The sequence below is a fragment of the Solea solea genome, chromosome 6 (genome assembly GCF_958295425.1).
Source record: "Solea solea chromosome 6, fSolSol10.1, whole genome shotgun sequence".
Taxonomy (NCBI): Eukaryota; Metazoa; Chordata; class Actinopteri; order Pleuronectiformes; family Soleidae; genus Solea; species Solea solea.
The window spans coordinates 19,851,959-19,864,802 of NC_081139.1; the positions used below are offsets into that span (position 1 = coordinate 19,851,959).

General features: G+C 40.6%; 1 protein-coding gene across 3 annotated transcripts in view; it reads left to right on the forward strand.

Annotated features, from left to right (window-relative positions):
• Positions 1–12,844, forward strand: part of cpne5b (copine Vb) — a 130,034-nt gene that overhangs the window by 72,560 nt on the left and 44,630 nt on the right. The gene's annotated exons all lie outside the window — the stretch shown is intronic.

Consider the following 12,844-nt stretch of genomic DNA (forward strand, 5'->3'; position numbering starts at 1 on the left):
TGAAAACACAACCACAACAAGAAGAGACAGAATGGACCAATCCAGGGGAAAGGCAGATAATAAAGGAAAGAATAAAAGTTATCATAAAGCAAACCGAACAAACAATCTCACACGCAACACAAGAGGAGGATGACGAACAACAACAGCGAAGACAGTGACAGTGAATGCCAATGCACGAAAGAGGACGTTTTATGACGTCATAAAATGCAAGTGTTGCGTTCTGAGATTTTCCCACTATCAGATCCATTTTAGAAAAATACTGTTTCAGGGCTCCCAAAATGCAGCTTGGGTGTGGATGAAACGACACGATAAAGAACTCTGGCGGATTCACCTTGACTTGTTTCTGTGTGGACAGGCTCTAAGAGTTGTTACAAAGTGTGCAGACGTTACTCCTTTGTTCTGCCTTGAGCCAGTTTGTGGCAAACAATATTTGACTTGATCTAATAAACCATACTTTCTCATCAAGAATGATTATACAGTAGAACCCAAGTGGCATGAATCTGATCTCAGACTGATGCAAGGAAAGGTCCTACAGAGGTAGCAAATACAAGTGTACACACACACACACACACACACAGTATATCTTTGTTTTCCCTCCTTTAGCTCAGTATGTGAGAGCTAATGGAAACAGTGGACTGATAAAGCTGTCATGCTGCCTTCCACTCTATTTCTTTCATTCCTTTAACACAGAGTGATAAAGTAACCCCCTTTGATGGCATCTCTCCCACAAACACGCTTTTGTCTGCTAACACTATTTCACACACACACACACACACACACACACACATCAGAGACAAATAAATTGGATCCACCATGAGCTCTGGGTGAAGCTGAGAGTGGCTATTCATAGCTGCTAAACAAGATCTGCTCACCTATTCCTCTTTGTTTTATTCTGTTATGGATCTTCCAGTCACTCTATACAATATCTCTACATCTATCTTTCTCTCTCTCACACACACACACACACACGCACACACACACTTGAATCTTCCACCTCACATACCACTAGGTCCAGTGGCAGTGCTGCGCTCGCTCTGTGGCAAAGCCTTCATTGGTGTTTCTGGCATGAGAGTAATGTCCGTTCTGCGAGTAAATTCACTTAAGGAGAAGCTTTCATTCGACACAAGTATCAGATATGAGACCCACTTTCTTGGGGTTTTCAGTGGTCAGGAAAGAGTAATGGCCAAGAGTGTAATCGCTACTTGAGGGCTTCTTTCTCGCATGAATATCTCACCTCTTCCTCTCCTCACATACAGTATATCCGTCTCTCTGAAATGTCTCAGCAGATGGGTTTTTGTTTTTTTGCCAAGGCTGCAGCGGCTCTCCTTCAATCTTCTGGGAGGTTTATATTGAATATCGGTGGAGTCAATGTTTGATGGGGTTAAAGGGCATATAGCTGATTCCAAGATTAGTTTTTCGTTCCATATGGGGAAGTAAATGCAGAAAACAGTTTTTCTTTGAGAGGCTGCTGTGTTTGCAGTTTTGCTAATTTTCGTTTCAATAGAGTAACTTCAGTTCCACCTGAAACTTATTGCACATCACTTTTCATTGTATGTACAAACGTTATACAGTAATAACAAGGTTGCTGACAAATGACTTTCTATGAGAGAGAGAGGGAGAAATGGGAGTCCTGACAGAGAGGAGATTTTCCAATAGCTCCTCGAGCTGCTGCTTTACAGCTGACAGTTTTGAGGCTGATGAGAAGTGACGGCTGTAATGCCCAGGGCAAGCCGTGTTCGAGGGGCTAGGTGAAGTGAAACGGACGGTTCATGGGTGCCAGGCTCCATGGAAATGTACGCACTCCAGAGGGGTTTGACCCAAAGGACGATCGGCAGCCCGATTCAGGAAGCTCCTCTCTAATATTCTGACAAAGGCTGGAATCAAACGGGAAAACTATTTGAACAAAGCCACCATTTAGCTTATGTGTTAGAAGTTGATGATTTACTGTAAAACAATAAACTGGTCACATACAGAGTTTGAGTTCTCTGTCATTGTCAGTGAAAGTGCTGAGCTCAGTTTTCCACAGCTTATATCACACAGCAGCACAGTGAGCATGGTGAATGTTGAAAGTCGAGTTTAGCCTTTTGTCACTGGACGTTTTGTATGTTGCACGAGCTAAGTTAGCCTTGCAAGCAAACTGGCGACTGCATGGCAACCTGTCCAGCATTTAATAAGCTCAATAGGTTCTTGTGATTGCACTGTGTAATCATGTAAATCCCACTCTTGTTTTCCTGCAGTGTTTGATGGTATTTGACTCGTGTCTTGTGTGTTTGGAGTAACATTCTGTGTTTGCGCTGCAGTCTTGGTCAGGTCACTCTTGAAAAAGAGGTTTTAAATCTCAATGAGTTTTTTTACCTGGTTAAATAAATTAAAATAAAAAATAAAAATCATAGTGAACTTGACCTCTGCATTTAACCCCTGCTGATTACACAGCAGTAGTTATCACACACAGGCAGCACGTATATGTGCCGGGGCAGCAAGTGGGGATTGTACACCTTGCTCAGGGGCACCCAGCCCTTCACCCGTCCTGGGATCTGAACTAACAACCCTCCACTTACAAGGCCAATTTATTTTCTCTTCTCCACGTACTGCCCCAGTTTCTACGTGTTACCTCTTATTTTTCCTTTTTATACATCTGAGCTGGACTCAAATGAAGCACTTTACTGGCACTTTGTTATTATTAATTATTATTAAGACTGATTTCTAAAGAAAGAAAAATGTCCGTATTGGTCAACCGCACATGTCACAGGGCATTTCCATAAGAAAGACAGACAGACAGACAGACAGACAGACAGACAGACATCAACTTTATTAATTCCTGTGGGAGGTTCCCTCTGGGAAATTAAAAAGTGAATCATAAAATCAGTGGCTAATGAAGTTTCATCACACAGAACGATTGTCACTGTGAACATGGTTCACCTGCTGCTTTTAATCCTGGTTATGATCACAATTGTGACGCAGGTTTGTTAACTATTGTAGACTCTGTTTCCTGAACCTGAGCTTGGTCCAAAAAGGACAATTGTTGTCCGGATGAAAGCTCATCCAGTATTGATACCCTTCCCTTGTGTCTAATATCTCTGCGCAAAACTCCATTTCCTCTTCCTGCCGGCAGCAATTGATCACCTCTTTGTCTCTCGTTGCTGAGCCATCTGTTAGGAGAACAATTTTTCTGTCACTGCAGATTGTATTGAAGCTATCAATCAGCCTGACAGATAGAGAGTTCCGTACACCAAATGGACAAATACATGGATGCTGTGGACAGGTTATATTGCACTGTGAACCTGAACCTGCATCCACAGATGGATGAAAAATGCACAGACCACACTTCCCCTGCACTAAGCACAGCCTGTTTAAACATTTGGAGATTTTGGCAAATAGCATTGATTTTCCTCCAAAACGAATTAGAGGACTCAGCAGCATTGATGGCAAACAAAGCTTTACAGAGCTTGGCTGCCATTGTACGATGTTAATAGCCTGAAGTGTCGTTTTTCCCACCAACAGAAAGACTGAGGCTTCTTTGTATTTCATCGTCTTTGTCATCCTCAGTATAGAAAAGTAAGAGAAAACACCTGTAACGGAATGTGTTTCTTCCCTTTCTACGTTTTTTATTTGTCCATCAAGGACATCAGTCACTGATAAATCAAAGTAATGACACACAGTTAATGTGCTCCCTCTTTGAATTTCGTCTCACGTATCCTCACTTGTCTTGTTTTTCTTTTAATTATTGTTCCCAGATGTTTGTTTGATAGCTCCTACTCAGGAAGATGAATAAGAGTTTACAGGAAAATGCAATAATGACGGCAAACAGAAGAGACAGACACATCCGGCAAACATTACTGCCCGTATTTAAGGCACATCTGCTTTTTTAGTGCCTACATTTCTATCAAGCCTGTCTACGGAATAAACCATAGCACCTCTACCGTGAAAAACAAAGCATTGTCATTTTGATACATTGTACGCTTCATTTGAGGTACAGTGTGATGGATGCTGGGTCACTCTCCCTCTTAAAGCAGAATAGAGAAATTACAACTGCAATTCCAATTTGTTTTTTTAGCTTTTCCAAGCAACTGCTCACTGTTTCCCTCCTCTATTTGATTAATGCCTGCAACTCTCTAGCGGCCATCGTAATAAAGTCAAATGAGGTCTTGAATAGCTGAGGCTTTGGAGAATCAGCAGTGGATAATTGAGGAGGTGGATGTCTCAGGTGGGGGCTCCATATCTGCTCTCTGCCCTCATGACAGTGAAAAGTGTTTCACTTGTTCTCTTCGGTGGAGTTAGTGTTCACTTTGTCTCCTGAATCTTACACTGGCAGAGTCAGAATTCAAACTACACTAACAAGCCACTTTATTAGGTACATTTTAGAACACTTAAAGTGACAGGACTGGCACCTGGTTTGGTTTGGTGCTGCTTTAACACATGTGCTCGAAAGTTAACATGACGTGCACTCAGATAGATAATGTTGCTATTTGTATAGTTTCAAGCCAGTCTGGTCATTCTCCTCTGACCTCTGGTATCAAAATGGCCTTTTCACCAGAAAACTGTTACTCACTGGCTATTTTCTCATTCATTCTCTGTGAACTCTACATTTTGCCATTTACTTTCTTTAGGCGTGTTTCAACTAAGTGGCACGGTTTGATTTGGTTCGTATTTGTTTTTTCATTTGCATTAGGAATAGAACCAAGATTACCATCCCATGGTGGGGGCTAGACGGGCTCCACTCACAATAGTCAACTGATCTGAGCGACAGGCAAATGCCACCTCCTTATGACCTATGTTTCAGATTCAGATTCAGAAAAGGTTATTAGGCAATTCATCCCACACAGAGTCATATGTTCTCCCATACTCATTCATAACATACAGCATGTCAAGGCATTGGGCGTCAGACAACAGGGACATAGATCAAGTCCTAAAAATACATTTGTAAAATTGACCCCCATCGAGGTTGACTTGTCTGATAGCTGAGGGAACAAACGATTATTAGAAGTATCTATTTGCTCTGCTCAGGGGCAAAAGAGGCAACCTGAGGTTAGAAACTTGAACTCAGAGTCCAGGATGTGATCGTGATCGTTAATAATGTTTTTTTTTAACCACCTGATCCCCGCAGAGTGAACACAAGTCTCTATGGCCCATCCCCGTGATTTTACAGCAGATGTTGACAATGCTGCTGAGAGCATAATGTCTATGTAAATATATGGAAGTTGAAGTAAATTTTACGTAGCACTCACTAAGAAGAAGATGAAGAACAGAAGCAGCCAGTTTGTTGTGCCACTGGGCTTCTGTTCTCAGTCCAAACGTAAGCCTGATCCAGGGCTTTTCCATTCCAAGACTGACCGTACGGCTTGAAGCGCGATGTGAGAGTGAGAACGATGTGTCACTAAGCACCTCACTCAGCGTCAGATTTCACTACCAGGCCACGCCCCCTGCACTTATCCCCACTCTCCTCTTCCTCTACCTCACTCAAACACTTCAAAATCAGGCTTTGGGTGGAGTTAGCTTCAGAAGAAGGCTTCAGTTACACTTTTAGCAAGAGGTAGAGGTACAAATGAAAATGAATGAGTACAGCTAACATTTTTTTTATGTTAATTCTACTTTGACTACTATATATTCATGGTAATAGAAAGATCATGGTTACTCTATGGTAGAAATGTTACACTCAGACAGGAAGCAAATCCTTGAAATACTTCATTTTTCAGAAACTATTCAGACGTCAACTATTCAGATGTCAAAAAAACTTCCCTAGAATTCAAAGTAAACATCTGTGGGCTTGAACAATGCTTGGCTGCACAGCAGAGTTTTATTCATCCCAACCGTAATGCAAGGTTGCCAAGGATGTGATTTTCATTATATTGACAGAATGTGACGTGACAGCTTTTCAGATCTGCATGTGAACCTGAAATAATCAGATGATAAAAGCTTTGTCATGTCACCCGGAATTTATTTGTATATTTATTTTGTAAAACAAAAATGTAAGAGGAGTTGTTTGGAATCACTCAGCTGGCCATGTTATTGGTTTTATGCTCATATGCACACTCAACATATTTTTTATTTTCTCTGTTACGAAACATCTAGTGTCTATTTTCGGTTGAGTTAACGCGTTATTTTTTTCAAACTATTTGCTTTATACAGTTTCCCCTCAAAAAAAAAAAATACATGTAAGCCACACTTGTAAATGACCAGCACATTTAATTTCTTGCAGTTCAATAAAAACACCTTTGTTCAAAGAGCTTTGAAATAGAAGCATATATTTCAGCAGAAGCTGGCTGTATTATAGGCTACAAGACCTTCAGCATCCGTTTACCTTAATGCTTCCAATCATACTGAGCAGCATTTGGTCCATTTTAATGACATACAATCATCACCATCTCTTCAGAATATTCCCCATTGAGCTTTTGCTTCCCACTTGACTGAGTCACAGTGTGCAGTCACCACCAGGAGGCTAAATGCTCTGCCTTCTTTTATTCCTGCTCACCATTTAGACAAAAAGATACAGAAAGGAATGGATTAGGTGACCTGTGGGTGGGAGGCTGCCAATGAGACGACCCCTAAAGCTAACAGGTGCAACTGGAAGGCAATTCAGTGACAAACAAGCTGCATGGATGAACATAAAAGGTTCAGCTCTCGACGTATCCCGTACTATGAGTAAATTGAATGGAAATGATTCAATGTTTTCGCTGCAGTGTGCAGAGGTTTTTGTGACTTTTGTTATTATTCTGGCTCTGTTTGAGTTTCCCGAACACAAACAATGCAATCTGATTTGTATGCTGTGTGAGGAAAACAGACTCTGTCAAGCAAGACTATCAGACCTGATAGATCAGCGTTTGTGTTTTCACTTCTCAAAACTCTTTATTGTCACTGAGTTGACCTGAAACAAATCACTTCCATGCGTCGTTATCAGGTTTTATAGTGTGATTTGGATCTGAAAAGTGCAGGAAACACTGAGTTAACTAATAACAGTTTAACTAGATGTTTGTGAGTGATGGTGCGGAGAATTGAGGAGAAAATGTAGGTAAGGTAATTGGGTAGATAAAGTAATGAATCTCCGATGCAAATGCTCTCTCTGCAGTTTATTAATAATTTGACTTTATTTCTTACAGCAGATGGTTATCTGCACTGTGTGTCGGTGGAAGACTTGCCTGTCACACGTGTTGTCTGCAGTCAGACAGATTCCTAATGACAGGTGATGACGGCCAACGACAAGGGCATGAGTACATTTAATTAACATCGTCTCATTGTGCTCTGGTGATTTTTTTTTTCATCGTAAATGTGTCACATTGATACTTTTATTACCAGCAGAGGGAGGTTTGTGGATGAGGTGAATGATGGTTCTTCCTCTGGTTAGCGATGTCATTGTTAATCGTCTATAAACTGCGGATTTAATGGGTTTTTTTGAGCAGAGGGAATGTGTTTAATTGGCATTCACTCCCGGGTCAAATTACAATGCAAAGCTTCAGCTCTGATTGGAAGACCCTGAAGAATAAGCTAATCACTTCTTCATCTTCTTTATTTTTTAGCAATGATGCAAATCCCTGCATCATTTATAGCACCAACGTCATGACGTGCATTCAACTTCCAGCCGTTTGCATGGAGCCATTAAAGTTTCATTACCATGAAATGTAAAATCTAAATGCAATACAGCGAGGTGATGGAGCTTCTTCTTATCCGAGGCGTAGTCACGTTGCTCCACAGTGTTGTTGTTGTTGTTGTTTTCTTCTTTTTCCTCCGACTTGTTTTGTTTCCGGCAGGTTTCTGATGCATGGGTGAAAAATACACCACAGAGCAGACCAACCACTGGCAATGGGAATAGTGTTAATTACCTTATTTTGAGGCTCCACATCAAAGAAATTACAAGCACATAACAGAATCAAGGCTTTGCAGCAGACTAGACAAAAAAACAAGATTATAATCAAATCAAATCAAATTGGTGTAGCCGTCACTCACACACAAAATACTACACTATAAGCACATTGTCTCACAAAAACAGGCTCAGGGCTCTTTTGTGGACCTTTGTGTTTGAATTATGATTTTATATAAGCTCTCTCTCTGTATGTATATAAGATAACTAGATATAGTATCCTCTCCACCCACTGGTCCATCATATGTCAGCTGCTGCGTGGTTGTCGTCGTCAGGTTGGTGAACCTCTGGTCTGAAATAAGATGATTAGTAGCTGCTCTTTCTCTTTCTTAGACATTTTTCCTCAGGTGTAAATGAGCAAATACTGGAATCTAATCTAATTGGAGTCTGAAAAACCTGAAGAGAGCTGAGCTGCAGGTGACGACTGCTGCTTGTCTCCTGCGCTTCAACTCGTCATTGTTAATAATGATGGCCACTAATCAAAGAACAATTTGTTTTAACTGATGGGTATCAGGATGTAAAAGTCGTCACTGAGGGAGGAAAGGTGGAAAAGTGTCGAGTAAAACAAGACAGAGTTGGAATTATATGCCACGGGTATTCATTTCAAATTCCCACAGGTCCAGAACATTTCCTCAAGCAAAGCTCCAGAACATAATAGTAGTTTGATTAAGTGACAATTACAGCCCATTTGAACGTTTCATTGTCTGTATGTCAGTAAGAACTGACTATTAAATTCAAACTATGTAAGTACTTGAAATAAAAATAGCAGAAAATCAATTCATCGATCATTTTGCAAATCACAACACTCTCTAAGTCCATATTAACAATTTAAAGCAACTCTTACCAGTGTTTCTTCACTCCAAATGAAAACGAAATGCAAAATAATTCACTTTATGAACTTGACTTTTAGATTTAGTTCATTATTTCAAATCCTATCCAAGTGCAACAGTCCTGAGGAAACACAGCATTGACCCCCAGAAATGGTACTGCAGCAGCTTTTGCACTTTGCAGGAGTTGTAGTTGAGTTGCCTTCTCTGTTTCATACAGGCCGTGTATCAGGGGCAGCAGTGTTGGCCTTTTTTAACAAACACAGTATAAACATACTAACAAATAGTCTAAACTGATACTCAGCAGCTCGGACACACTCCAGGGCTACACGCTATTCATGCAATTAAACACAAAAAAAGAAGAAATAATACTTTTCACTTTGAACTGAAGGGTTGATAAATGTGTACATCTAAAATGTGCATCTTAAGGTTCAGTGCATAATAAATTCATTTCACATTCTCTCACTCTCTCATAGACCTGGATTTCCTGGAACTCTAGTGCCATAAATACTAGAAAAGCTGCACTAATTGAAAACAAATGCTTAGTCAAAACATGGCAGTAATCAATGATTTAAAGGTTGTTAGTGTCGGTCCAAACAGGGCAGCATCTGGGTCTGTATCCGGACCGCGGTCTGCCTTCTGTTGACCTTGGTGTATGTCATGTTCTAACTCAGTAAATCTCAGCACCGTAGAATATTTTTTTTTATATCTCTTTTCAGGAGTAAGGAATCTGAAGGTCTCAGTGTGAGTTTCACAAAATGGCGTTGAAGCTGGTGCGTGAAGATAAGATCTAGGCCAAAGCTGTTTATGTCACAAACTGATTGTCCTCGCAGGGAAAAACTGCAGGGCGTCCAACTGTGAAGCTGAGATACAGTCAAAGGCATTACACAGGAGATAGGGCTTCATTATGTCGGAGCCAAGTGTTGCTGGCCTCAAGTGAACATGGTGGGAGGCAACTGTTATTGTCTTTGGAAGAAGAAAAAGATCCTGTGACTTCTTCAAGGGACAAATTCAAGTGAATAGTAGACCCTCCCCACGTGCCTGCATGCAGTCTTATATTATGAATCAAAAACTCAAATCTCTCTGTTCCTAACATGGGGGGGTGTCTTCTTCCCCTGTTTACAAAAATATGAGCAAGTGTAACATTTCTGATTAGCATCAATGAAATGGATACGAAATGTGTCCATGACATTGATCTTCACGATTTTCAAGTCTCATCTCCAACAAGACCACAGAATCTAACGTTTATTGTCCTGCACAAGCTCTTATCTTTCTTTCACCGTCTTTCACCTTCAATTCAAACCTTTCATTTTTGTCTGTTTGTTGCTGGTGAGTTTACCAGCCTCGCAGTCAAGCTGCTGCTAAGAGCAGATCAATGAGGGGCTATTCTTTACAGTAGATTCCTCTGGTGGAGTGCTCTTCTGGATGGCCTCCAGCACAGTCTGACTCTCAAGTCGTCTGATCTTTACAAAAGCCCTTGGCACTGCATGGACACAAGCTTTTTGTCCTTCAAGCCCCCCTGCTTGTGTTCCTCTACTTGTTTGGTTACATTTGCACATGAAGTATATTTAGATGATGGTGATGTGAGTAAAAGACACTGAAATCATTAGAGTCTGTTCCACTCGAAGGTTCATCACCAGAAATGTTTAAGGAACTCTTCACTGGAATCTCTACAGTAATGTTGTTTAAGAGAGAAGTGAACTTTGTTCTTGGTGTCTTTGTAAACCTCTGATTGGTAAACTACTACAATTGTCCACCACTTTATTCTCCACATGAGGGTCACGGGGGGGCTACTGGAACCAATCCCAGCTTACATAAGGCGGGTGGCCCAATATTAATAGTAATCAATATTACTTCACTGAGAACATGAAAACTTCACACCGGAAGGCCATCGGTCTAACTGGGATGTGAACAGATGTGACCCCTTGTGCTGTCAGGCAACACTACTACCCTGTGTACCACCATGTGGTCTTTAGATTAACAAATCAATGCATTCATAAATTAAATAATAAATAGACAAAAATAAAAAATAAATAATAAAATAGGTGTAGTAATGAAATCCTGTGAGTCTGTTCTGCATTTTATGGGTGAGATGTCTCCTCACGTGTTTTATGTCTTTTATGTTTTTATTTATTGATTGTTGTTTGTTTTTACATCTGTTTAGTTCTTTTTGTTCTTTTTTATTGTTTAATACTTAATATGTTTAATACTACTGCAGCACTTTGGTCAACTGCTGTGGTTTTTTAAATGTGCTTTATAAATAAAATTGGATTGGATTTTTCATCCCCGTCTTCCAATACTGAAAAAAATAAATAAAGTAAATGAAGTGAAGAGATAGGTGAGATGTCTTGCATGTTCAGGCGTAGGACAGGGTTTTCACTTTAACACCAACTGATTAGTTTTTATATCTGTGAGTTCTTCATACATTTGTTTTGTTTTTTTTAAAAGCTGTTTACAGCTGTGGACATCAAACGCAAAAGAGCTCAAAGACAAAAATGGATGTTTAAGAAAGCACAGGTTACACAGTGTCAACCACAGTTATGTCGTTCCACAGTCCGCACTTGTCAGCACGTTGAAGACTCACCTGTGTCACCCAAACTCTGTATTGTGGATATTGTTTTGATTTTTCCGTGGTCAAAAGATTACAGACTATTTGCGGAACCAAAGGCGAGAGAATTGATTCAGTCGCTGGAGGTTAAGGGAAGGAAAGAGCAGAAAAGAAAGTAGATAGGGAGTCACTTTCCTTTCAAAAGCTGTATTTGAGCATGTGGCTGATGGGGTCTTTGTCAGTGTGAGTTCGGAGTTGTGGTGAAAAAACACTCTTAGTCTCCTACACCACTATGTGGAGAGGATGGTTTCCCCCACCTGAAGATCAATGGGAGTCTTTTACTGAGTGGATCAAAGGCCTCCATTTACTTGTTAAAACACACTTACACTTTCTGCCCAAACAACAGAACGCTCTTTCAAACACAGCAGGAGAGCACTTTATGCAGGGAGTGTGTTGTGTCCAAAACCTGAGTCCATCAAGTTAAGTCCGTCAATCTTTTGTTAGGAGGTTTGTCAACATCGATGTACAGTATGTATGACGTTCGTCACGAGCATCAGACGTTGAATCAAACGATGTTTGGTCAAATTGAATAATAAACACAAATGTCCGTACACGTGTCTCTCTGTCTGCCTGTTACTTGACAGGATTTAAACTTGTCAGGTGACTTACCTGTCTACTGATGTGTGCAACGCCCACTTTGGTGGAGATATTGGTAGAACTAAATTTGAGCAATTTTCGCTTCATCTCCCACAGTGCCCCAACATATATTCCATTCATCTGTCTGTTCCCCACGTGTCTGTCAAACGGTTCACTTGACAGGCTTCAAGCTTGTCAGGTGACTCACTGAGGGCAACGGTATGTGCAGTGCCAACTGTGGCATCGTTTGGGGAAGAAATGCAAGATACATTGGTAGAAATGTGAGAGAGATATTGCTTAAATCACCACTTTGGCCTCCCTCTTATAAAAAACACGCATACATGGAGTGAGTGCTGTTTTCTCCCTCATTTCAGTATTCACATTATAGTGCACTAGGGTGTTGTATAATACCCTATAATATAATACCATATAGCACAGTCATACTCAAGGACTGGGCCACACAGCTGCCACAAGAGATTTCTTTGGGGTCGCCAAATAAAGTTCCACAATGTTCAGCATCTTAATAACTTTTAAAATCATATTAGGTGTTGCAGAAAAGGGTCAAAAACAAGTTATATTATGCACATATTTGATCGTGTTGTGATTTCTATATGAATTGTTGTCGCGATATAACTCTGATCTAGCGGTTAACGTTCATAACTGCAAGATTAACATATGAAGTCTATAAGAAGACCTGGTTTATTGTTTTATTCAGTAGATGCAGTTCATATGGGAGTGGGTACATATGCATGAGAAAGGATCAGGATCCGGGCCAGAGACTTAACTCTCTGGAAATACTCTGATGTATGGGTCTATGTTGGATCTATGTGTGGTTCACAGGAGTTTATTGGTTGGGGGTGGGGGTTGTGAATGTGTGTGTGTGTGGGGGAATGTTTTCCAACTGTTGGACAAACATAATAAAGTCTTACCCATCCATTTCCTTTGGCAGCCATTTTTGGCCCAAAATTCAGTGAAAGTGGA